This window comes from Aedes aegypti, chromosome 2 (assembly GCF_002204515.2).
Source record: "Aedes aegypti strain LVP_AGWG chromosome 2, AaegL5.0 Primary Assembly, whole genome shotgun sequence".
In the NCBI taxonomy this organism is placed as follows: domain Eukaryota; kingdom Metazoa; phylum Arthropoda; class Insecta; order Diptera; family Culicidae; genus Aedes; species Aedes aegypti.
The window spans coordinates 197,074,124-197,099,371 of record NC_035108.1 but is presented as its reverse complement, the minus strand read 5'-3'; the positions used below and the strand labels follow the sequence as shown (position 1 = coordinate 197,099,371).

The 25,248-nt window shown below is 35.8% G+C and overlaps 2 protein-coding genes across 3 annotated transcripts in view; one reads left to right on the top strand and one right to left on the bottom strand.

The window, feature by feature from the left end:
- LOC5575494 (glucose transporter type 1) overlaps positions 1-25,248 on the top strand; it is an 816,694-nt gene that overhangs the window by 179,681 nt on the left and 611,765 nt on the right. The gene's annotated exons all lie outside the window — the stretch shown is intronic.
- Positions 5,808-25,248, bottom strand: part of LOC5578848 — a 245,337-nt gene continuing 225,896 nt past the window's right edge. Inside the window, exon 10 of the transcript XR_002500246.1 lies at positions 5,808-6,239. The gene's annotated coding sequence lies outside the window, so the exon portion shown is untranslated. The remainder of the gene's footprint in view (positions 6,240-25,248) is intronic.

Sequence of the window (25,248 nt, the reverse complement as noted above, 5' to 3'; positions counted from 1 at the left end):
TTGAACTCCCATACACATAATCTCGCCAGGGTACTCCTAATTTGGCTATTCTTATAAGAAACAAATGTGATTGGCCAATTTAAGAACCGATGCAAAATCTCTGGCCGAAACTGTTTTTGTGGCTTAAATTGATTTTACAATCGAAAAATGGTTTCAGCTCAGTTCTGATATTTTTCATACATACTATGGATTGAATGCTTGCATTTGACATATTTGCAGTATAAATAAGGCTTTCCCTTTATATTTCGAAAGACTTCTACCCACCTGGTATATTGCATAAAAAATGCAAGAAACTTCAACAGCAAATTTCAAAAATCAATCAAACATTAATTTATTTGATACACTAATACCTTTCGACGGCTCAAAAATCTTGTTTTATTTTATACCCAGATTTAACCAAATATCGTGACATGACTAATAAAGTAATAATAATAGTAATCTGATCATTTTCGAACACTCTGTTTTAAGGTTCCAAATGGCTGATGGCTTTAATTTTATGATTAAAGTGAATTGACATCATTTCATATGCTTCTTCTTTTTTTTTCTGGAATAACGCTTGTTTCTCAACTTACTATTTAACGAGCAGTTTCACTTTCTTAAGCTGGGAAATTTCTTTAGAAATTTTTCCGTTTGTACGCAATGATTTTCAAACTGAAACAGATAATACATTATGTCAACTAGGGTCAGTGTACCAGTTATGGCCATAGCGGTTCCCTATTTCACCATACGTGATAACTTGAACGTTTCCACATTTTGAAAAGTTTTTTGTGTTTTAGTAGTAAGATATAGGATATATCTTGATGTTAAAACATTAAAAAAAATTGAAAACGTGTAAGTTATCGAAATAATGCATATGGCCAAATAGGGAACCACTATGGCCATAACTGGTACACTTTCCCTGGTTTAATTTATTTCTGTTTACGTTTGACGTGCAAATCCAGCCCAACTGGGCTTCAAACGCGGTAACACAAAGTAACCAAAGGGTACTTAGCAACCATGATCCATATCACCGCAAACCCAGCAAAGGAAATCAAACTTTGACATCGCCTTCCTTGTTAAAAATCTTACCGAATTCAGTGTTCCCGCATTTGGAATTTGCATTTCAAACGCACAAATCAATACAATAATTTTTCAAAATTTTTGATTGCTTTTTTTAACAACCAGCTAATGATCAATCGATTAAGTTTTCAGTTTAAATGGATGTTTGGTTCTCCAGATTCGTGCTCTTCAAAATTTGAGGTTTGGCTTCGATTCATCTTTACCTTAATATTATAAAATCACATATGTTTTCAATATTGAAAAATTTAAGTTACATGATTCATTTCATAAAACAAGTTTTTAGGACTTTTGCCGCGAAATTTACATTACTGGCCCGGAGTGATTTGGGCAGGATAAACTGGGACTGCCGCAGCTGTGTAACGAACTACCAATTCTTGTTTGTGACAATATGTCACTTTTGTTTTGAAATTCATCAGATAGAAATTTAATGCACATTTGATAGAACCTGATGCATGGCTGCAATCGGACAGGACGGCAAAACAGTTTTTGCCTGCTGGAGAACATGTGCACGTTCGTATCAAATACATGTGGGTCACTTGCTTTTGAGAAAACCACATGGTACCTTCATTTCGTGTCCGTACCACATATTGGTAGCGAGTGTTTGTGTGCGCTCGTGTCTGTATGTGAGACCATGTATCTGATTGGATATCCTCAGTGAATAGAAAGGGTTCGGTACTGTTGCAGATCGGTATGCATCATTTAGATGCATTCTGAAATTTATTGACGTTCGGATTACGATTGATATGGAAATATAACCAAACAGACGGGGTTTACTGCATACATTACAATGATTAGGTACGTAGGCAAAATTGTTTTGATGTTGAAATTATTGTCGAAATTTCTCATTGCCTTCTAATGGAATCATTGTTCTTCGTTTCGATTTTACACCTCAGTAATTCTTGATTATGTTCTCCACAATAGATCTAATTCTAAACGTACGTTTCTATCAACTACACTTCTTCTAAGAATGATTATTTTTCGAACCAGTTATTTCTAGCTATGCATCAATAACACTAGGAAACAAAATCAGTTTTTTGTCTCGCACTAGACCATTTGCAATGGATCCATAGATTTTGGCCCTTTGAAATCTGTCCTCAGATTTGTCGTAACACGTACAATTTTGGAGAAAAAAAGGTTTCACTAGCCAGTGTTAATAATTTCATGGATGTTTAGCAATTTCATTCCAAAACAATTGGTTGCATCTGCTCACCGACATTCATGCTTTCAATGCGTTTAATAGACTTCGATTAGCTAAACGTTCAGTTTTTTTCAAATAAGACAAAATTTATAATTTTACAACTGTTAATCTAAACTCTGTCTTTCAAAATCTTAGTACAGATGTTATCGAATACACATCGTTTGAGTTCATTGTAGTTTGCAAATTTGTACATCATGTATAGTTTTGTTTAGAATTACAAAAATCCGTTTTTTAAGGGGATTCAATTAATTTGAAAAGATTTTATTTGCTACATGATTTTAATGGATGAATGTTCTCAAGTTTCACAACTATAACTTTGTTGCTCTGAAACAATGAATTTCAATGTGCTATTCAAAACCTTATTGATAATGAGAATCTTAGATATTTTCGGGGCCATCCTTAGCAGAGTGGTAATAGTCGGCGGCTACAAAGCATAGCCATGCTGAAGGTGTCTGGATTCGATACCAGATCGGTCCAGGATCTTTTCGTAATGTAAATAAACTCTCGATTAATAACTGTCGAGGTGCGTTTAAGAACAGATGAGAAGTAGGATTTCTCATATTTGGGATGAAACCCAGAAAGAAGAATAGATGTAAAAGTCCTCTATTTTTAATGAATCATGGGAAATATAATCCTATCATTTTCTAAGAATTCATCAAGGAATATCTTGCAGAAATGCAGAGAATTTCTATGAAGTGTACTTTGGGAGTTCTATATAAATTGCTCAACAGATCGTCAACAGCTTTTTCCAGAATGCCTTGAGAAATCAAGAGCATCATCAGCTATGGACCAATGGATGTGTTCACTCGTTGACGTTTGAGTGATGCAGTGTTATTTACGTGCCATGGAAACGAGTGAATTCGGCACCGCTCAATCGTCAAATTAGTGAACTCGTGCATCGGTCCATAACAACCGAGCTTTGTTTAAGATGCGTATACTCAGTACACGATGCTACCGATCTTGGGTTAATCCATAAATTGTTCTAACGATTCTTTATGAATTGTTTGATATTTCTCCCTGCAACCCAGTAATTCATCAAGAAATACTTCCAAAAATGCTGATGGCAATTTATACAAGAACATCTACGACTGACACATTTTGTAGAAATTATGTTACTTCGTGTTGAATCATAGGTAGGACAATCCTTTGCCGGTCCTACCCGGGTATGTTTGTGTGTCCTACCTGTCCTACCCACTTCCCGCGCCACTGTTCAACATGAAATTCCTGATTCAAAACGATTCAAAATTTTGCCACCAGGCAGCGCTACTGAGCATAACACTTTTGATTTTCGAATACCTCTGGAGCCTGATCATCTAAAAATATAGCGTCTTCGGCAAAGTTCCTTAATAAGTCAAGGAGTATCATTGATCGATCTAGTTGACTCTAAATTTTGCCAGTAGTTTTTAGGATTTTCTGCAAATACTGAGGATTTCTCCAGATATATTACAAGAAATTCTAGGAGTCTCATTGAAATTCAAGATCACTTAGCAAGACTTTTTTTACACATTTTTTTTTAGAGAGTTCAACAACAGTTTTTCCAACTTTTCTTTCAAGGTTCTTGCTAAAGATTCTCTGCAGCATCCTTTAGCAAAATTTTCAAAAAAAAAAAAAATTAAAAAGCATTAAATGATTTTTCCAGGTGTTGTTCTAACATTCCACAAGACTTGTTTAAGCAATTGAAAAGTATTAAGTAGTGAAAATGTTCTGAGTTATTTCTCAGAGAAGTTTTCCGTAGACTCATCTGCATTTTTTTTTACAAAGAAATCTTTAGATTTCTCTAAATATCTATTTAATGTTGCTCCCTTCATTCCTTCAAAACTCTCTCGAACATAATACTTTAAAATTGAAAAAAAAAACTTCCTAAGAAAAATTGAAAAGTGTAATTTGTAATGTTGATTGCAGAATACATCCAACTGTTCCTTCAAAAATTCTTCCGCTAAATTACTCAAAATTTTCCTTAGCAATTTGTTCAAGCATTTCTTCAGACAATTATATCATTGTTTGTCCTAAGATGCCTTCACCATAGATTCATCCAAATATTTTCAAGATTTTTTTTCTCTAAATAAGATTAGCGATTCCTCTGGGTAGTTTCAAAGAAATGTCATTCTTTCAGGTTCTAGAAATCCATCCACTCTCTATTTTTGGTTCAAAAGCGGCTCCAGGAATACCTCGATATTTTTTTTAGTGATTTTTTTGCAAAATACTCTACGAATCACTCCATATCCATATTCAATTTATATTAGACTAGTGGTTTCGGCAAACTTCGTCTTGCCATCAAGTAGGCTGTTGATTAACGCTTTGGTTTGCCCCATACTATAGTTCACGCTCGTTTTTCCGACATTCCCGTTGAATATCCTGAGATTTTTATGCACACAACAACGTCGGAACTCGTGACGAACAAAACGGAGAAAGAATCATTCAAATACGTTGTCCCGTTTGTAAGCCATTTCGTGACATACAAACACCATTCCATTTTTATTTATATAGATAGATAGATAGATAGATTTCTAGCAAAACGTATATTTACTAATATGCCATATTCACCTGTCGGAAAATTCAGATTAACTGTAGAATTTCGGATATTTTTTTGAAGAAATTCCTGAATACATATATACCTCACAGAAAAGCGTAAGTAGTTTTCAGGATTTTTTACAAACATTGTTGTTTTCTTTCTTCGCCTTTTCCGAAAGACAATCATTTGCGTTAAAAGGGATGGAAATTGTACTGTCTATATTTGTTCTTAAAACCTTAGGAAATGTTTATCATGAACTCCGAAGTTTCATGATGCTATGGCGTCCAGATTGATGTAGATACAAATTTTTACCTTCTTGCAGAAATCCCAAAAAACTGTTTGGATTTTTTTTTTACTGTAGTAGAACTGTAAAAGTTGAACGCGAAAATATTGACGGTATTTTTTTAAAACATTGCCAAAGATGTCTTATGGTATAATTCGTTACGTAAGTTTTAACTGGATGTAAATTTTGAAGGAAATGGTTGCATTAATTTGCAAATTTGTTAAGGAATACCTTATGGATTTTTAGCCGTAAGTATAAGAATTATGCAATTTTTCGAAACTTCTACAATTCACGTTTTTTTCTGTTGTAGTTGGTTTGTGCAATTCCAGAGTGGAATTCTTAGAGGATTTTTTCGAGAATTCTGGGGAGCCCAGAAGTCAAGGACAGAATTCTGATAGATATCTAGGGTAATTTATAAGAGTATTCTGAGGAAGCTTCCGGAGATTTTTTTTTATAAATTAGAGATGGTTTAATAATTTTTACTTTTTTTCCTCTAGAGAAAAGATTATTAATAATCATTTATCTTTTGTTGTCCATCTTTTGTTTCTAACTGCTTCAACATTTTGTTGTTTCTCCTTCATCAGAATATTTTTTAGGAATTATGCTTGAAATCTATAAGAATTCCATCCTTATCTTCTGGACTCCCCAGAATCTGTCCAGAAAGCCTTTAAAAGTTCCACCCTGGAATTGCACAATCGTTCAATCCCAGAATGTAGATTTTGTCTATAATGGATAAAACTATTTCTAAAGATATGTTTTGACGAAGATTACTATTCTTTATTTCTTTTTGAGTATTTTAATAATTCACACCTGCCTTTCAGCTATTTTGCTAAATATTCCTTCACAAATTCTCTAACCGCTATGTTGATCTCGAAGCAAAAGTAGTCCTGGGGTATTCCAAAGGAATTGTAAAAAATGCAAGGCGTTGCCAAAAAACGATGTTTGGGAAATGTTAATCAGGACAATTTCAAAAATTACTCTTTGCAATGCAAGCCATATTTGGAATTTATGACAAACTAATTATAAAATTTTATACACCATCAAGTGTCATTCTTACCTCATCCTAATGTTAAAATAAACAAATGATAACCACAATACTCAAAAATCAGCTGATACGAGCTTTTCTGCAATCGCTGAAAGGCTTCCACCTTGGAATGGAATTGGCGAGGTTGGTAGAGTTATGTCATCTGAAACAAAACAAAAAAAATTGCTCAGTGTTGATCTAACATACCTTAAAGACAGAATTGGCTTCAAGCTTAACACAAGTTAAAAAATAGTAAATCCAATCCCTCGACCCGAAATGGTACAGAAATAGCTGGAAGTGACACCGTACCGGTCAAAACGCAATTTGCGTTTGTGTCTGATTGTGCACTGCTTTAAGTAAAGACCCGACAGTAGGAGAGATGTAGGGGGAGAACCCCATCTCATGATTATGTATGGAATAATTTAGCAATGCGCTTTTTTCGGTAAAAACTTTTATTTCTGTTTTTTCTTTCAAACTGTTTGAGGACTAGAAAACTTGGGACAAGTGCCAGAAAGATCGCAAAAATATTGCATAAACTGGGTTTCTTGCTTCCCTGACTATCAAATTGATTGACCACTTTAACAATAGTAGTTTACGCAACCAGTTTCAGAATGATGATTTTTACAGCACGAGTCGTACATTTATCCAACGAGGCTTGCCGAATTGAAAAACTACGACGAGTGCTGAAAAAATCAAATTCTGCAACGAGTTGCGTACAACATTTTTTGCAATTTCTTAGAAGACCACTTGAGGGTACCAGAAACCATATCGGAATGCATTCACTATTATTTTACAATTTCTGAAAAAAATGTTGTGTAATAATTTATCATGCAACTCAAAACAGTTGTGTTATAAAAAAAGCGTTGCGTAATGAACCATTACGCGACTGAAAATAGTTGCGTAATGACTATAACGGCATTGCATACTTCAGTGCAGGAAAGTAGGCCGTTCCATGACTGATTGGTATGAGGAGAAACGGCCTATTACGATGAGAAATTGCAAAAAAACGATTTTTTGCGATTTCGTTGCAAATTAATCAACTTTTCATTGATAAGATGCACAACATAATGACCTGCTTTTCCTACCAAAAAAAAAAAAACAATGCTGAAAAGTGCTACTTTTCAGCACTGGTTTCGGTGCTGAAAAGTAGCACTTTTCAGTTCTGTTTGGGAGGCGTTAGCCAAATATCCTACTCTATTCTGCCATAGCATCTGATTCTATATCTGATGTGTGATCCAGATGAAAGACTGGTGATATTGTTGGCGCGATAAAAAAAATTGGAATCGGTTGCACGCCGGTGTTGGATATTTCTCACAATCTATGCGAGATAACATCGAAGTGGTGCATTCGATTAGCACCCGGATGCGTTCTAATGCGCCCTACTTCCGAAGCATGGTATCATCCATGGATACCGAGAAAATCCATTTTCAGCGAACTGCATCTTCCTATACTGGATTAGGCACGGATCGTCCAGCATTCTAGCGCTGGCAGCGGAACCCGCTACTCTATGGTCTTACATGTTCTGTCGTTCAATAGGGAATATGGGTCTGTATGATGTGAACTGGAAAATTTGTGACATACGTAGATACTATGTCGCAGCCTACGTGATTGAAAAATACTGAAATGATACTACACATGGATGTATGCCCACGTGGATTCTGTTGAAATGTTTGTTTGTACTTTTGGAAATGATCTTAAACGGCATTATTCGTAATAGCATAAAACGTTGTATGCAACTCGTTGCAAAACTCGATTTTTTCAACACTCGTTGTATTTATCCAACTCGGCGAGCCTCGTTGGATAAATGTACAACTCGTACTGAAAAATATCATCATTTTGCAACTTGTTGCATAAATAACTATTTCTCTATGCTGTTTCCATTAATTTGACAAAAAATAACAAATTAAAAATTATTTTTGTCTTATTACATAATGGTGAAGCCATTTGACATATCTATCATAAATTATATTGAAATACATTAATCGAATCAAATTTCAAACAGAAATCATCGTTTACTTTTTTGTTTTGCACGTAGTATTACACACAATTTAACTTTGATTTTATTTCAAATCAAACTCCGATTTTATTGCAATTGAAACTTTTTAGTGAGCACTATTGGTCAAATTTAGGTAATCTAAATTTGATCAATAGTCCTCACCATAGATGAGCCATAAATCTGTAAAACAGTGCCATCAATCCTTTTTAGCAAGTTGGAACTTTTTAATAGTATTAGTCGTTCTCAGGTTCTAGGTTTCATAGCAACGCTCTTTCTCGTTAGCTCTCTGCAATATATGTAGCTTTCAATAGAGAGATTCGACTAGGCTCTTGATGCACTGCATTTTCAAACAAACCACAAACAAGCAGTGGAAATGGGAGCCAAGTGGGAATTATTACGATGTGAGCACCAAGCAAGCAGTGATGAAATGCAATCTCGGGGGCCAAACTTTTTATATGCCGCAAGGAGCACAAGGCGGCAGAAGAAATCTGAAAAATGATCTCCTGCCGCGTTAAAAGTTGGTCTTCGAACTGGAATACAGAAGTTTGGAAAGAGGATTAGATGAATAAGTAGTGATTGTGTGGGAATGGGGCGGAGTTGCTGTGGAACAGGCAAGAGGATTGGATAGCTAATTTAAACTTTTGATCGAAAATATTACCGTCCTGCATTTGGGAGGCTTGGAAAAGATTGTTGGAGTTTAAATCAACCAGAAGAAGATTGCGTTTGGCATACATATACAATTATTTTAAATTGAAATAATGGATAAGGCCAACGGGAGTTGATTGTAAATGGAATCAATGATGTTTTATAAAGTCATTATCCATTTTTTTAAGAAGTCAATTTATCGTTTATGCAAATGATGTTAAAATGTGTAATAAAATAAAAAAGGTTGAGCAAAATATTTAGTTTTTCCATTAAATTTTCTAAATTTTATAAATATTGTGAAACTTATTTAGGTGATATTGAGAGAATTATCGACTTGTCATCATTCACTTCCATGGTCCATTTTGTCTGAAATCCGAACACTTGAGCTTAAACTAATCACGTACAGGGTAAAAGCACCGGTTTTGGCCATACGCCAGTTGTAGCCATAGTGGATTATACACCGTTTTACATAGCCAATCAGCATGAAACCTTTTGTGTGCAGTAGATCAGATTCATATGATAGAGTTACATTCATTTACTTGTCCAAATTGATTCAAAACATGAGAAAAACAATTAATTTTCCTTATAATTTTAACTCCCATATACCTAATTTGGCCAGGGCACTCCTAATTTGGCCACTCTCATGAGAAATCAATGCAATTGGCCAATTTAGGAACCGAAGTTAAATCTCTGGCCGAAACTGGTTCCGTTGGCCTATATTGACCAACGGGATTTTCAAAGCGAAAAAATGTTTTTGGCTCAGTTTTGATATTTTACACATATAATATGGATTGAAAGCTTGCATTTGACATATTTGCAGTATCAATACGGCTTCCCATTCAGTTTTTATTGACATTTTCTCTTAGGCTGGCCATAACCGGTGCTTTTACCCTATGCCAGTTGAGTTTCACCAGAAAACCATATTCAGACATCACACGCCAACGAAGGACTCCTCTACCGGTCTCAGTTAACAAATAGGATGTGCGAGGTCCACAATTAAATGCTCTAATTTTTCCACAATCAACATATTTTTCATAGGATATATAAGGCATTACGGAGCCAATTTTGTTGAGTATTTGTGGCAAAATATACTGAATAGTTCCCGACAGCTTCGGAATTTTAGCTTTTGTTTCTGTATAGTCATAGTCAATTGTCATCATACTTTGTCAGGTCTTTCTTTTCGAGTGTTGATATTTTGATCGAGTCGTGTAAAGTCTTCTTCTTCTTTCTGGCGATTCCCGGTCGGTCCAAGATCTTTTCGTGATGGAAATTTCCTTGACTTCCCTGGGCATAGAGTATAATCGTATCTGCCACACGATATATGAATGCGAAAATGGCAACTTTGGCAAAGAAAGCTCTCAGTTAATAACTGTGGAAGTGCTCATAAGAACACTAAGCTGAGAGGCAGGCTCTGTCCCAGTGAGGACGTTAATGCCAAGAAAAAGAAAAAGAAATGTGTTCATTTTTATATTAAAATAATGAAAATTTAATCAAGTGTACGGTTTTCGGTCCCACACGGTACTGTAGAACATAATAATTTAAATTCAGCGCACTCGTGATCCTGCTATGAAAATGATATGGCTGGATTTAGAAACGTTTTGCACAATTAAGAAACAAAAATTTTGAAAATAAGATTTCTCAACCGGACCCTGGCTCTAAGCCCTTTTGGAAATTATCTAAAATTTTGAAAAAACCTCAGTAGCCAATACCGGCATTGAAAGAGGAAAACAAATTATTACTAACTAATTGCGACAAAGCTCAAAAACTTGCTATGTAGTTTGAAAGCGCGCACAATTTCAATTTAGGACTTACTAGTCCAATTGCAAATCAAATTACTGAGGACTTTGAAAATATTCTCAATCAAGAGAACGTTTTCGAAAATGCCTGGGAGACTGATTTGGAAGAAGTGAGAACTATTATTAAAAAAATGAAAAATATGAATGCTCCTGGCGATGATGGAATTTTCTAAATCCTCATCAAGAAACTTCCAGAAAGTAGCTTATCATTCTTAGTTGATATATTTAACAAATGTTTTCAATTAGCATATTTTCCTGACAAATGGAAGGTTTTACCAATTTTAAAACCAGACAAAAATCCTGCAGAAGCTTCCGGCTATTGTCCAATCAGTTTGCTTTCCTCCATCAGTAAACTTTTTGAAAAGGTCATTTTGAACAGAATGATGGCCCACATCAACGAAAATTCAATTTTTGCCAATGAAAAGTTCGGCTTCCGCCATGGACATTCGACCACTCATCAACTTTTACGTGAAACAAATTTGATTCGTTCCTAGAAATCTGAAGCCTATCCTATTAAACTTTAATTTTCCAACATACATTGTTACACTGATAGGCAAAATAAAGTGCCCACCTTACCAATTTTCAAATTTCTCTCATTGATTTGGTTCAAATATTTTTGATATTCTTTTAAAAGTGCACTTACGAAAATTAGTTAAAAAAAATTCTCAAAGGAAAAGAAAATCAATTTGTATTGAAAAAAATATAGTGACAAAAAAAAGTGCCCACTTCCTTCTTGGCCCCAGAAAAGATGATTTAAGAAAAATAAAAAGCATTAACTAGTTTCCTCCTTTGGCCTTAAGGACTTGCTGAAGGCGCTTCGGCATGCTTTTCACCAGGTTTTGTAGGTGTTGTGGATCTAGTTCTTCCCAGGCGCGATCCAAGGCTTCAAAATAATTATTTTTGTTGATAACATCAGTTTTGTCAACCCTGGCATCGAGAATCGCTCACAAATTCTCGATGGGGTTGAGGTCTGGGCTTTGTGGAGGCCATTCCAGCGGTTCAATCCGACAAGACCGGAAGAAAGACTTGGTCTTCTTGGCAGTATGCTTCGGGTCGTTGTTCTAGAGAAATATGAATTTCTCTTCAAGGCCCGTCTGGATCAGCGATACTTTCAGATTTTCCCGCAAGATGTTGATGTAGAAATCTGCCGTGATTATTCCGTCGATTTTCACGAGGCTTCTTACTCCACCCCATGAAAAACACCCCCAGACCATATTTTTTCTTCATACTTTCAAAAATGGAAGATTTCTCTTAATGCTTCCAAAACTCAACTAATAATATTCCCAAATAAACCAAAAGCACTTTATTTTAAACCTTCAAGTAGACATGTTGTCACGATGAGAGGGGTTCCAATAAATTGGTCAGATGAAGTAAAGTATCTAGGGCTCATGCTAGATAAGAATTTAACTTTCAAAAATCACATTGAGGGTATTCAAGCCAAATGTAACAAATTTGTAAAATGTCTTTATCCTCTTATTAATAGAAAATCAAAACTTTGTCTTAAGAACAAGCTTTTGATATTCAAACAAATTTTCAGACCAGCTATGTTGTATGCTGTACCAATATGGACTAGCTGTTGTAATACCAGAAAGAAAGCTTTGCGGAGAATTCATAACCAAATTTTGAAAATTATTCTGAAGCTTCCTCCCTGGTATAGTACAAATGAGTTACATAGAATATCCAATGTTGAAATATAGGAACAAATGTTAAATGAAATAAATAATAATTTCAGGCAAAAATCGTTACAATCTTCTATTGTCCCGATTAATGTGTTATATATTTAGGTTAAGTTAGGTAAGCAGGTGAAATCAAATCACCTGTAAACAATCTGAACTGCTACGGCAAATGAAATGTAAAATGTTAATAAAATCTTAAATTTGTTTTACCAAATTAGGATGATAGTGTTGTCTAACACAGCACACCTAGATATAAGAAATGAATGTAATGTTTGGAATGATACAGAAACTAAAAAAAAATGTTTTTTTATGGAAAGAGGCATATCACTATAAATTTCTCGAATATGAAAACAAAAAAAAAAAAAACTTATGTGAGGATTGATGTTGTTCTCCATTAGGCACAACCGGTATCGGCAGAACAGACCTAAGATAAGACGTGACAGGTCAACGTACAAAAACGAAACCAATTGCCTGTCAAAAAAGACCATTTCTCATTGGTCGTTTTGACAAATGCCTACTTTCACATCGGTGAGTTTGATTGTAACAGGGCACTTTGTTGCTAACTCGACCATGTTGCTAGTTCATAAATTAGAGTTTTTATCAAAAGCTTGGAAAATGTTCATGAAATATTTTTGTATCAAATCCATTTATATTCGATGTTAAGTTTAAAGCATGTGCTCCTACAATGCAAAAATGAATAAAAAAATACCTAATTGTAACCAATATAATGGAAATTATGTCAATTCTCCCTAAAATATTCTCAGTTTTGAATTTTGACCTCTTTTTTTAAATATAACACCCACTATTGTACCAAATGAATGAACTGTGCAAGATACAATCAAATTATGAGCCTTGATATTTAAATTTGTTCACAATATTTGCTTTAAAAGGATACTGGTAACACTGGATTTAGTATCGTCAAGGCTATCGACTGAAAAACAACGGGGCAGTCTTAGTTGAGCTGTCGCGTCCTGTCCTAGGAATAGACGTATAAGAAATTAGACCGCTATTGTCGCTGCTAATCATGTGACCAACATCTAGTATACAAGATTTGGAAATGGTACTCAAAGTGTCAAATTTTCTCCAATATAACCATAGTAACCTTCTTTGTAAATCAACAAACAAACTTTGCCACAGTACCATCGCACGCACGTTGCGTTTTTGCACAACAATTGGGTGAACCTTGCAACTCCACAGTTTGAACTCCACATACAGACGAAATTTTCGACTAGGCGTGTCGTTCCACAGGTGGTTTATTAAATTCACGATTTATCACTGTTTGATTGTAAATGCACTGCTTGTCCGCAATATTTAAGGCACCTATTGTCTAGTTTGATTTTTATGCAATGGCTCCTTTCTGTACGTTGGAACAATAGAAATATTAGTAGTAGAACGCTAATGACGTGGTTGTCACCAAACTGATTTCAATTTTTATTACCTTAAATTATGGTTTTTCATTGTTTGTTCTATACCATGATGTTGTTTTGGTTCTAAAAATTAATCTGACACTTTGAGGCCCGGTACTCACGCTGTCAGTTCGTGGCAAACTAGATGTTGGTAACACGAACAGCAGCGACATTAGCATTCTTAGGTTAATGCTTCTACTAGTTCAAGAGACCAGCTTCGGGAAGGAATCCTCCAACCGGATCTTCGGCGTAGGATCTGGCCTCAAATGAGTGACCAGTTTTGCAAATTTAAATTAATTTAATTTAAATTTAAATCAGGTTTAACTTGAATTGGTCATCTCGTATGATAAACACACGAGAGAAAACAAAACAATCAGGTTGACACTTTGAGTACCAGTGGATCGTGTCTGGGGAACATCAAGGCTACTGTGATTGATTCAACTCCATCACATTCAATGTATGGATGTAACAGCGCCCCTAGCGTTCTAAATCTAATATTTCTATTCGCTTGACACGTGCCTTCCTTTGCACGCCATGCCACACACGCAAACACAGCTTGTTGCAGCTCCGCACTCTCAGCACACAGAACCAAACAAATAATTTGCCCTGCTCACTTGCATACAGGCAGATGATAGATGAATGAAAAGTTCCCACTTGAATGCTTTTGCTTCTTCTTTTCGGTTAGGTTAGTTGAAGAGCCCGAGCAAGCATGAGTTTTTTCATTGCGTCGCTGGATTGTCGCGCTCAGTTAAGAATGAAGTATCAATTGGTGAGCTCGTTTCATGCTTTTATTTCAAATCTGTAAAATTTGATCGTTCAGCGGTGAAACGGCAATGTAATTTTTCAACAAACTATGAATGGTTCGTCATTATGAGTGTCGGCATAAACTCATGTTTATAAACTATTTATGTTTTACATTTTTTTCAAATACCTTTTTCCTTTGTTTTTATAATTGACGAAATTCTTTGGATGATTCGAAACTATGAGTGTAGATTTGCAAAAGCTTTACTTTATTCAACAAATTTTGAATGGTTTGCCACTGTAAGTGTCGACATAAGAGTGTTGTGTGATGGTCCAGACAACCGAGTTTTGTTACTTTTCATATGAGTAAAATGTAATAACACATGCTTTTGTCCTTACCGCTGTAGGAATGGTGCGTTTTAGATATTTGTTCGACAAACTTGAATAGTTCGTCACTTTAAGTGTCGAGATTATTTTCTTCTATTTCTTCTTGGAAATTTTTAATATCAATTGAAAATATTATATTTAAAGGCATTTTTATGTCTCACAAAGAAGTATTTATCATGGTCTAATCGCTTATCAAAGTGAATCCTGTGTTAAGACGATCCCCATCAACAAATATCCCTCCTAGTAATATTTTTGAAGATACAAAGGTAAACACAGTCTCCAAATAGCAAAGATTACACACTAACATTCCTTCCCCCAATCCCACCTGATTGCAAGGACGTGACCGTCATTACTGATCCTGTACAAATAGAGGCACTGAATTATGCACACTGATGGAAGATTATGACCAAACCCATCCGCACTTCTAATTGATTCTTCGTGCATCTTCACTGACTTCACGGAATCACGGAATAGCAACCATTGATATGTGTAGTCAGTCTAAGCTAAGCTAAGCTAAGCATAAGCACTTCAATTAACGATTGTTGAATGATAATAAATCTTCGAGCTGTTTAGTGGAATACTTATAAGTAGATAAGTATAAGATTGCTGAATGGTATAAAGAATAATTAATAACGGTGTGATACCAAACCTGAATATAAAGAGATGCAATTTGCGCCTAAGGATATATATGTTAACAGATATGAAACATACAAAAACAGAAGCTTTATTCATCAACCGTCAAGTCGACACATTGCAAAGCAATATTCCTCATTTTGATAAACATCTCTTTGTGAGCTTCCCCGGCCTTTATCAACCGTGCAAATGTAGATATTTTGAACGGCGTATCTCTAAGGACGTTTACCACACAAATGCTCCAATGGTATCGCTTATGTTGCATAGCTGGAAAGGGATGAAAAAACGTGTCTCTTAAAAGTATACATTTTGTAACACAATCTGAAAAGATTGAGTGAATTTTTTGGTGTAGATAACCCACCAACATGTGCCACCATCAACCAACCACCTCAGAGGATCCGAGCCATCCCGGTTGTGGCATTGTATGATGAAATAGGATTATCTACCTTCTCTACTGCTTCCTCAACGCTCGATGATGCAAAGCATCATTCATCATTTTTTTCCCAGGAAAGAAGGGGAAGATTGGGGATTTTTTTTGGGTAGCCTCTCCATTAAAATAACTTTCCACGTGGCTTCAATCTTGGAGCTACGAGCCACTAAATTTCAAACAGACGAAAACAAATCTGTTGATGGGATGCGATTACAACCTGGTACAGGGAAATGGGAAGAGTCAACGGGGTAAAATGGCTAGCAGTGATAAAAATTCCTTGTTACCAATAAGTTTTAATCATCCTTTATTTGGAATATTTTTTCAATTGATATTTATTTGCTCTTTCACAACCATGTCTGTTATAGATTTAAGAAAATGTGTTAAAAGCAAAAATGACAACTTGTATTCAAGTTTTGCTACCTTCCTCGCAAGTATCACAAATAGAGGGATAAACGGACATGACGATAGATCACGGCTTTAATATTTGTAATAAGATGATTGACTTCACCGATGCATTCTGTCCCAATCTCCCATAACAAAAATTTTTCTTTGTTTTTGAGATTTTCCACTTTTCTTGCATCTCATCTCTCGAAGATCCGGGGCCACATGTGATGTTCTAGTCCGTCAGTCTGGGCATCTTTTTAAATATTACTCTTTCCCAACTGCACCGACGTGACGCCACCGCTGACGACGTGTCTAAAATTGAACGGGGAATACTTTGGGAAGCGACGATGGCGGGGATGGATTCCCGATACGATGGATGGATAGATGGACCCGATCAGGAGAAAATAACTAGCCAATAACAATCCCATGCCAGAACAAGCTGAAATTCTTCGATTTATTTTTCACTTGCTATTATATGGATGAGTATAAAGATCTCACGAGGACCAATTTATGCTAATATGACAGAATTATCTTTTAATATGATTTTTTTAATTATTTTACGAAAAAATAAGGTCAAGAGAAAAAATTTCTTCACAATTTCAAGATCATGTTATTGTTAGCATGTTATTGAGTACCAACTTAATAATTTGTTGTTATTCAATATCTGTCCAATAACATAATGAGCTCATGCAGATGTGTTGTACAGTTCTGAGAAAATTGAGAAAATCTCTCACTTATCGCTCTCGATAACACAATCATAATCATGATCCGCAATACATCATGATAGTCTGTTTATCATCTTCTGCTACAGCTCTGATTTGATCGAGGGAATAACAATGCATGATAGAACTTATCTAAGCAAGCTCCAAGTCTTGTTGGGCACTATTACTATAGGATGTTTTGGTATTGTTTGTCACGCCTGTAAAATAAAACACTTACCCCTAATGGTGAATAGGCGAGATAAATGAGTTGTATCATCATACTACCTTTGGGTCACTCATTCGCTGCTATTATTTATCAAGCTTGTTACAACTTGCGAAATATTGCCGATCATGGATCGATACAGATGATATGTTTTTCTTCGCTTGATTTGATCATGCTCCAAAATCAAATGAGAACAAATTCTGCAATGTCTGAGTATGCATTAAGTTTTGAATACTTCCGTTTATTATGATGAAAGTGTTTTTCATAGAAATTTATGGCATTGATTTTTGGTATTATTCCCAACTTATGATGGACATACTGTAAATATGCTGGTATTTAAATTTAATACCATTATATTGCATTCATTTGCCATTCATTTCTGGTCGGGGAAGGATGAATAGGGAGTCCTTGTCTGCTTGCTTGCAATTTTGGCGCATCTCCAGATGTGCTCCGACGAAGCGCCAGAAAAGAAAAGAACTTTTTTCCACGCTGCGAAACTTTGTTGTATATTGATTTCTATCAGTTGATTGAGCAAGTTTTGTGCATGACTGATTTTTTCCGAAGCTCTATGCTACCGAAACGTAACGTAAGCTACCCAATGTAAGGGATCGATTGCAAAGGGTGAAAAGTTTTCCTTTACAACTTCTGCTGCTGAGTAGAATAAGAATGGACAAACTTTTTTTTTTTATCTGGGATGATGGGAAAGAGATTGCACGGTTGAAACTGATTGATCTGTACAGTAATGAATGTTGAATTATGAAACCATCTCCGATGAAAGCGAAGGATTAACTAAACTTTTCTTTCTTGTTGCAGGTATGGACAAGTAAACTAATTCTACTACACATCATCAATACGTAAGTTTGACAAGCATATCCCTAAAAAGTTTCCTAAATTTCGACTTAAGTAAAAGAGAGCTCGTGGGCTTCGTAGCCGTGCGGTTAGTGTCACCAGGCATTTAACCGCATCCCCAGTCAACATTTTGGTTGGTATAACTTTTGTTATATATCATTCTATATGAATTAATTCAATCGTATATAATGTACGAAAAGGCCATACCTACCAAAATGGAGGCTATATGCGTACTTGGCACGACTTATTTAGACTTTCTGCGATCAGATATACGATGCCACAAAATTTGAATGAAAATAATAAGAAAAGTTTCCACCATGTCTCGAACGCGAGACCTGCGAATTAGTAATCGGACACCTTACCACTGTGACACCAAGGTTTACATGATAGATCAGTGATTATTTACCAATATTAATGCATATTTCATGTTCAGCGACACTTGCTATGTTGTTCTTTGAGGCCCATCGTCAGCAGATACCAAGTTTGAGTGGCAATTTTGATATATTGTCTGTCAGTTTAAACAATTTAACGCGATTTTATGTTGCAATATTTACGACATGTTTTTCTGTCAACACGGATCGTCGTATATGAATCGTATTGGGGATTTATGTACAACTCATGTTGACATTGATAACGCTTAATCTGGCATGTTGTGCGATTCTGATTTCGGACATACGAATATGTGATTATGGATGCACATTCTTATACGATACGTGGTTCAAAAGTGCGGGTTTGATTCCCGCTGCAAGTCGGAAATTTTTTCATAAGGAATGTTCCCCGACTGTATCACAGGGCGTTGCATCTAGTCCGTTGTCTAGTGTGGTGCTTCCTTCAAAGGGCAAAATGCCCACTGGAAGCATTAACGTGTCGGTGTCTTTAAAAAAAAGGAATGCAAGTTGGCGTGAAATTTATCAATGAAGTTATAATTGTTTGTTTATTTATTATACGTAATATAAGACTTACATCGTTTTGTGTTACAAGATAATACCATAGTTAACAAAGTGTACTTATAATTTTGTGGATGTACTATAGATGATTTCGCTAAAAGAAAAACATACAACTTTAATTAATTTACAAAACAAAACTAGAAAAACTCTCGAAACCGTTTTATGAATGCTGCCTTACTAACTACACTGGACATATCTTGTGGTAACTCATTCCAGTAAACAACTCCTCTAACGAAAAATGACCTTCCGTATTGCGCAGTAGAATATCTAGGTAAATCAAATTGATGTAACCTATTGCTCCGAAAAGGGCACAGTTTGCTATAGAGGTAATCTGTTTTTTTTAGTGGCAATTAATTGGTGCATGATAATATTACATCTAGCTTTAGGAAAATAGTAAAAAGAGAAACCCAATAAATTTTTCTGCAAGTGAGTGACACGATCAAATCTATTAAGTTTGTACACAAAACGAACAGATGAGTTTAATGCAACTTTTAATTTGTCCATTAAAGCCGTGGAAACATTTGTCAGCAAGTAATCAATTAAAAAGAAATGCGGTAAGATCAAAGACTTAAACAGCTTAAGTTTAGTATCGGTGTTCAGATAGTATGCCCATGGATAAATAGATCTAAGTACACCATAAATTTTTCCGCATTGCTCAAAAACTTGCTTATCCCAACAAAGACTTGAATCAATAGTTATACCTATAGTTATACCTCATTGTTTGGTCTACAAACGGAATATTTTTCTGGTCCAAAAAAAGTTCCGGCAAACAAGTTTCATTTCTACTCCTGGAAAGGGTTATGAAAATCGCATTAGTTTTAGACGCGTTAAACTTCAAACAATTGGCTGTGGACCAATTGCTTATGTTCATAAGATCTTCGTTGAGCAAAGCATTAATCCGTTCGAGGCTCAAATTTGAACAGTCACAATATATTTGCACATCGTCTGCAAACATGTGAATGGAGCATTGTTTTAAAATTCCTGGAAGGTCGTTAACATATAACGAGAATAAAATCGGCCCCAACACTGAACCTTGCAGAACACCTGATGAAATCCGTAAAAAACTAGAAATAGTTCCATTATACAAATCTGCTTGTTGTCGCTCAGACAAATAAGACTGGATTAAACGAATGGCTGCATGAGTAAACCCGAAATTGTTTGTGAGCTTCTTAGACATCTTCTTCTTCTTTCTGGCGTTACGTCCCCACTGGGACAGAGCCTGCTTCTCAGCTTAGTGTTCTTATGAGCACTTCCACATTTATTAACTGAGAGCTTACTATGCCAATGACCATTTTTGCATGTGTATATCGTGTGGCAGGTACGAAGATACTCTATGCCCTGGGAAGTCGAGAAAATTTCCAATCCGAAAATATCCTCAACCGGTGGGATTCGAACCCACGACCCTCACGACCCTTCTTAAACATCTGTACATGCGAAATGGTATCATACGCCTTCGAATAATCGAGCAATATCAATACTACAGGGTTGCCACGATCCAGCACCACTGAAATATCGTCTATCACTTTGAGCATTGCCGTTTTTGTACTATATCCAGGTCGGTATTCGGACTGGTAAGGGGATAGCAAGTTTTCTCTATTCACATAGGTGCATATTTGATTTTTCATAACACGTTCAAATGCTTTGGATAATGCACATACAATGGAAATTGGTCACATATTTGAAAGAGTGTTCAGGTTCGATTTTTTTCTTATACACGCTCAAAAAAGAGTTCTGGAAAACGTGAACTGTCAAAAATACCCCATGAACTACCACCAACGGTCACATAAACATGATTTAGTTCACGGTGTATTTTTGGTTGTTGACGAGTTCACGTCTGCTGTTCACGGATGCGAGAACGGATTTTTTCTGTGTAGGTAATATTTTGGATTGCTTCCAACCGTTGGAAAACGTACGCAAAATGCAGTTGAACAAGTGTGTGATGGGCTTTAAAAGTGTCGGTAAAATAAGATTGATGAATTTGATGGGAATCTCATCCAAGCCAACAGCGTTTGATTTTATCCCATAAATTAAGTTTATAACATCAGCCTCATTGATTGCAGTGAAACCAAAAACAGTTCTTACACTAGTATTATCATCAGAATCTTGGCGATGGTTCGAATTGGAAAAACTTGAAGAAAAAAAAACTGTTTATTTCACTAGCAGAGTGGTGACTTGTTTCATCATTTCTTTTTTTAATCAAACCAAGACTTTTAATTTTGCTCCAAAATTGCTCACTACTCATTTCTGAGTTAAAAAGAGCATTAAAGTAAGATTTCTTCGCTTTTTTCACCATAGCTGTTACTCTGTTACGTAATCTTCTGAAACTATCAAAATAATTCTGTTCTCCTGACTGTTTCCACATACGGTGCATAAGATTGCGATCAATAATAGCTCTTTGAATATCAGCGTTGAACCATGGATTGTAAGGGTTTTTTTGAATGAAACACTTTAAGTGGAACTGAAATTTCGAATAGGGTCTTTATATTAAAGTTGAAAAAATCAAGAAGCATATCTGGGTTTCCTGAATCAAAGAATTAATTCCAAGGTATTTGATTGAACTGATCAAGCACAAAATGGGGATTCACATTTTTGAAATCTCTGTAAGTGCCACTGTTCTCACAAACAGTACAATCATAGTCAAAGCAAGCAAACACAAGATCGTGATTCGAAATACCTGGAACACTTACTTGGTTAAAGCGAATCAGTTTTTCTGGCTTGTTTGTGAGAATAAGGTCAAGCTGAGAAGCACCGTTATTATAAAAATATGTTGGCTCAAATCCAGCATTTATGAGGCCAAGTGAGTCGACAACAGATATAAAATCATTAACTTTTCTTAAGGAACAATTTAACAAATTTGTGTTAAAATCTCCTAGCATAATAATGTCATCATATGCAACACCAATCGAACTTATTTTGTCAAGAATCAGCTCACTGCATGATAAATTTGGTTGGTTGTAAAAAGCTCCCAATAATATTTTAGAGCGTGCTATAGAAAGCTCAAGGAAAACATATTCTGTATTAACAACACCTATCACATTTCATGAAACATCAACAATCTTATGATTTACCTTGTTTTGAATATAAATAAAAATTTCTCCACCTAGTTTGTGAACTCTGTCATGTCTTACTAAATTATATCCATCAATACATACAATATTATCACTCACCTTATCATTCAACCATGATTCTACGATGCACACAAAATCTACATTTGATGTTAGGACAATTTGATGAAATTTGTCATATTTTGACATTGTTCTGGCACAAATGCTTTGTGCATTAATACAACAAACTGATAACTAATTCGAAATTAAGGCAGACTTTAACACTACGCCAGGAAGACAAACATTTGAAAGGGAGTTGTTCATAATACTAGAATTAGCCATAATCGAAGAACGGAAAAGCAAAGGCAACATTCAAGAAAAGGTGTCGATGTGAAGCAAAAACTAAACTACATTTAAACATAAAAACATTCATACTTTACACTAACATTAATCATCATGACTCGAAAACTTTCTAAGTGATTGAGTAAATCAGAGAACATTATTAAGCTCCATACATCCGTCATAGTAGCATATCATAGAAGCAAAAAGGCAAACAGTACCAGCAACATAAATCAGCATCAACATCAGCAGTGCGCATCGTACCTTCGTGCTGTGCGTACACGAATTCTCTCTGCTCTTGGAAGTTTTCTTAAAAACTACCTAAAGCAATAAAACAGTACTTTTCAGTGCTACAAAAACAGTACTTTTCAGTGCTAAAATTAAAAACGGTACTTTTCAGTGCTACTAAAACAGTACTTTTCAATACTATTTTTCTACTATTGATCCCTTTACGATCCTTGTTTGGACCCGTGCCTTCGATTTTTCGTTGGACCCGTTGGCGAAAGCTAGCGGTGGTAATCCTTCTTGGACACCGTCTTGGGAAAAAACCTTTCGAAGGTCACGTCTTCTTTCGTTTATTAATTAAACATGGTATCAACAACAAACAAAAGGAAGGGTGAATCTCTGAATTCACTACTTCCTTCCAAAAAAGTGGGTTTTAAAACTGTCACTACACGTGGCAAGAATGGAAGAAAGGACGCTTCCCCGGAATGCGAACTTTCTTCCAAGGGTGAAATGAATAATTGTATCGAAATGAGCAATCAGTTCGATGCTCTAGACAAATTTTCCGAACACCAAATCGAAGCAGCCTCTAGCCCAGGCTCTTTGATTCAAGTGAGGAAGCAAAGAGTGCCGCATATCGTGGTCAGTTGTTCCGAATTTGGGGGATTTAGGCAGGAGATCTTGAACTCCATTAGGGGAATCAAGGTTTCCTTCCAAATCGAAAAAAAGGAGACTGTCGCGTTTTGCCGGAAACTCTTAAAGATCGTGAGCTTCTTCTCAAACATCTTGAAGAGAAGAAGCACAAATTTTTTACTTATGACGACAAAACTGAACGTTTGTTCAAAGTTGTCTTGAAAGGTCTCACAAGTGACTATAAATCACCTGAAGAGATCAAAAATGGAATAAATGATTTACTTGGATTTTCCCCAGTCCAAGTAATCATTATGAAAAAGAGAACCCAATCTGGCATTGTTCGGAAAGGGCTTTCTCAAGAATTTTATTTAGTTCACTTTAACAAAAAAGAACTAAATAATATTAAAGCTTTAGAAAAAGCAAAACTTTTGTTTGATGTCCGTGTGACATGGGAACATTTCCAGAAACCTGGAGGAAATTACCAGAACCCCACTCAGTGCCGTCGGTGCCAAAAGTGGGGTCATGGTACAAAAAATTGTCGCATGGATGCTAAATGCATGATTTGCGGAGGTTCTTCTCACGCCAAAGACGTCTGTCCAGTGAAGGAAGATACCACCAAATTCATATGTTGTAATTGCGGGGCTAACCATAAGTCCAATTTTTGGAATTGTCCTTCACGCAAAAAGGTCATTGAGGCTCGTGCCAGGCAGATGAAAGATAATATCCGTTACGATAACGGTCGTTTCCGGAATTTGCCTGGTAGAGTATCGAACAATGCTCATTTTTCAGTTAACGATCGCTTGATCATGAATCATACCCATCAGGAAGATCATAATCATGCTCATTCACAAACTAATTTTAATCCGTCGGGTAGCCGTTCGAATCTTTCTATTTCGAATGTATCTACCCACGGTAAATCCTTTGCCGATATCGTAGCAGGAAATTCGAACTCCTCCCCTGTTCGATCCATGGGTACCCATTCTACTTGTTTCAAATCAAATGGAAAAAACCCTACCGCCACAGGTAACTCCGCTTCTTCGTCTACCGGAAATTCCAATGGGAAATCACATGACATGTCTGCCTCTGATTTTAATTTTCTAACTGAACAATTGAATCTAATGATTGATGCAATGTTCAAAGCCACCACTATGACTGAAGCAGTCCAAGTAGGTGTAAAATTTACAAATAAAATTGTTATTGGATTACGTTTTTCTAATGGATCCAAATAATAATTTAAATATTTTAAATTGGAATGCTCGTTCTCTGAATGGTAAAGAGGACGAGCTGTTTAATTTTCTTACGGTTAATAACGTGCATATAGCAGTTATTACCGAAACGTATTTAAAACCTGGATCTAAACTCAAAAGAGATCCTAACTTTTTTGTTTATCGTAATGATCGACTTGATGGGGCATGTGGGGGAGTTGCAATCATCATTCATAGGCGTATAAAACATCAACTGTTTTCGTCGTTTGAAACTAAAGTTTTTGAAACTTTAGGTGTTTCCGTTGAAACACAGTTTGGTAAATATACTTTCATAGCTGCCTATTTGCCTTTTCAATGCTCTGGGCAGCAAGTTAATTTGCTCCAAACTGAATTGCGTAAATTGACTCGCAATAAGTCAAAATTTTTTGTCATTGGTGACTTTAATGCCAAACATCGGTCATGGAATAATTCTCAAAGTAATTCCAACGGCAGAATTTTATTTGATGAGTGCTCTTCAGGATATTTCTCCATTCAATACCCTGAAAGCCCCACATGTTTTTCCTCTTCTAGAAATCCATCTACGATTGATTTGGTCTTAACCGACTCTAGTCATCTTTGTAGCCAACTGATTACTCATGCTGATTTTGATTCTGATCATGTCCCTGTTACATTTCAAATATCCCAAGAAGCGATTCTCAAACCTATCAGCTCCACTTTCAATTATTTACGAGCCGACTGGAATATATATAAAACGTATGTTGACTCCAATCTTGATGTTAACATTTCTTTAGAAACTAAACTTGATATTGACAATGCTCTTGAAACTTTAACAAATTCCATTGTTGAAGCCCGGAGCATTGCAATTCCAAAATGTGAAGTAAAATTTGAATCCGTGATTATAGACGATGATCTTAA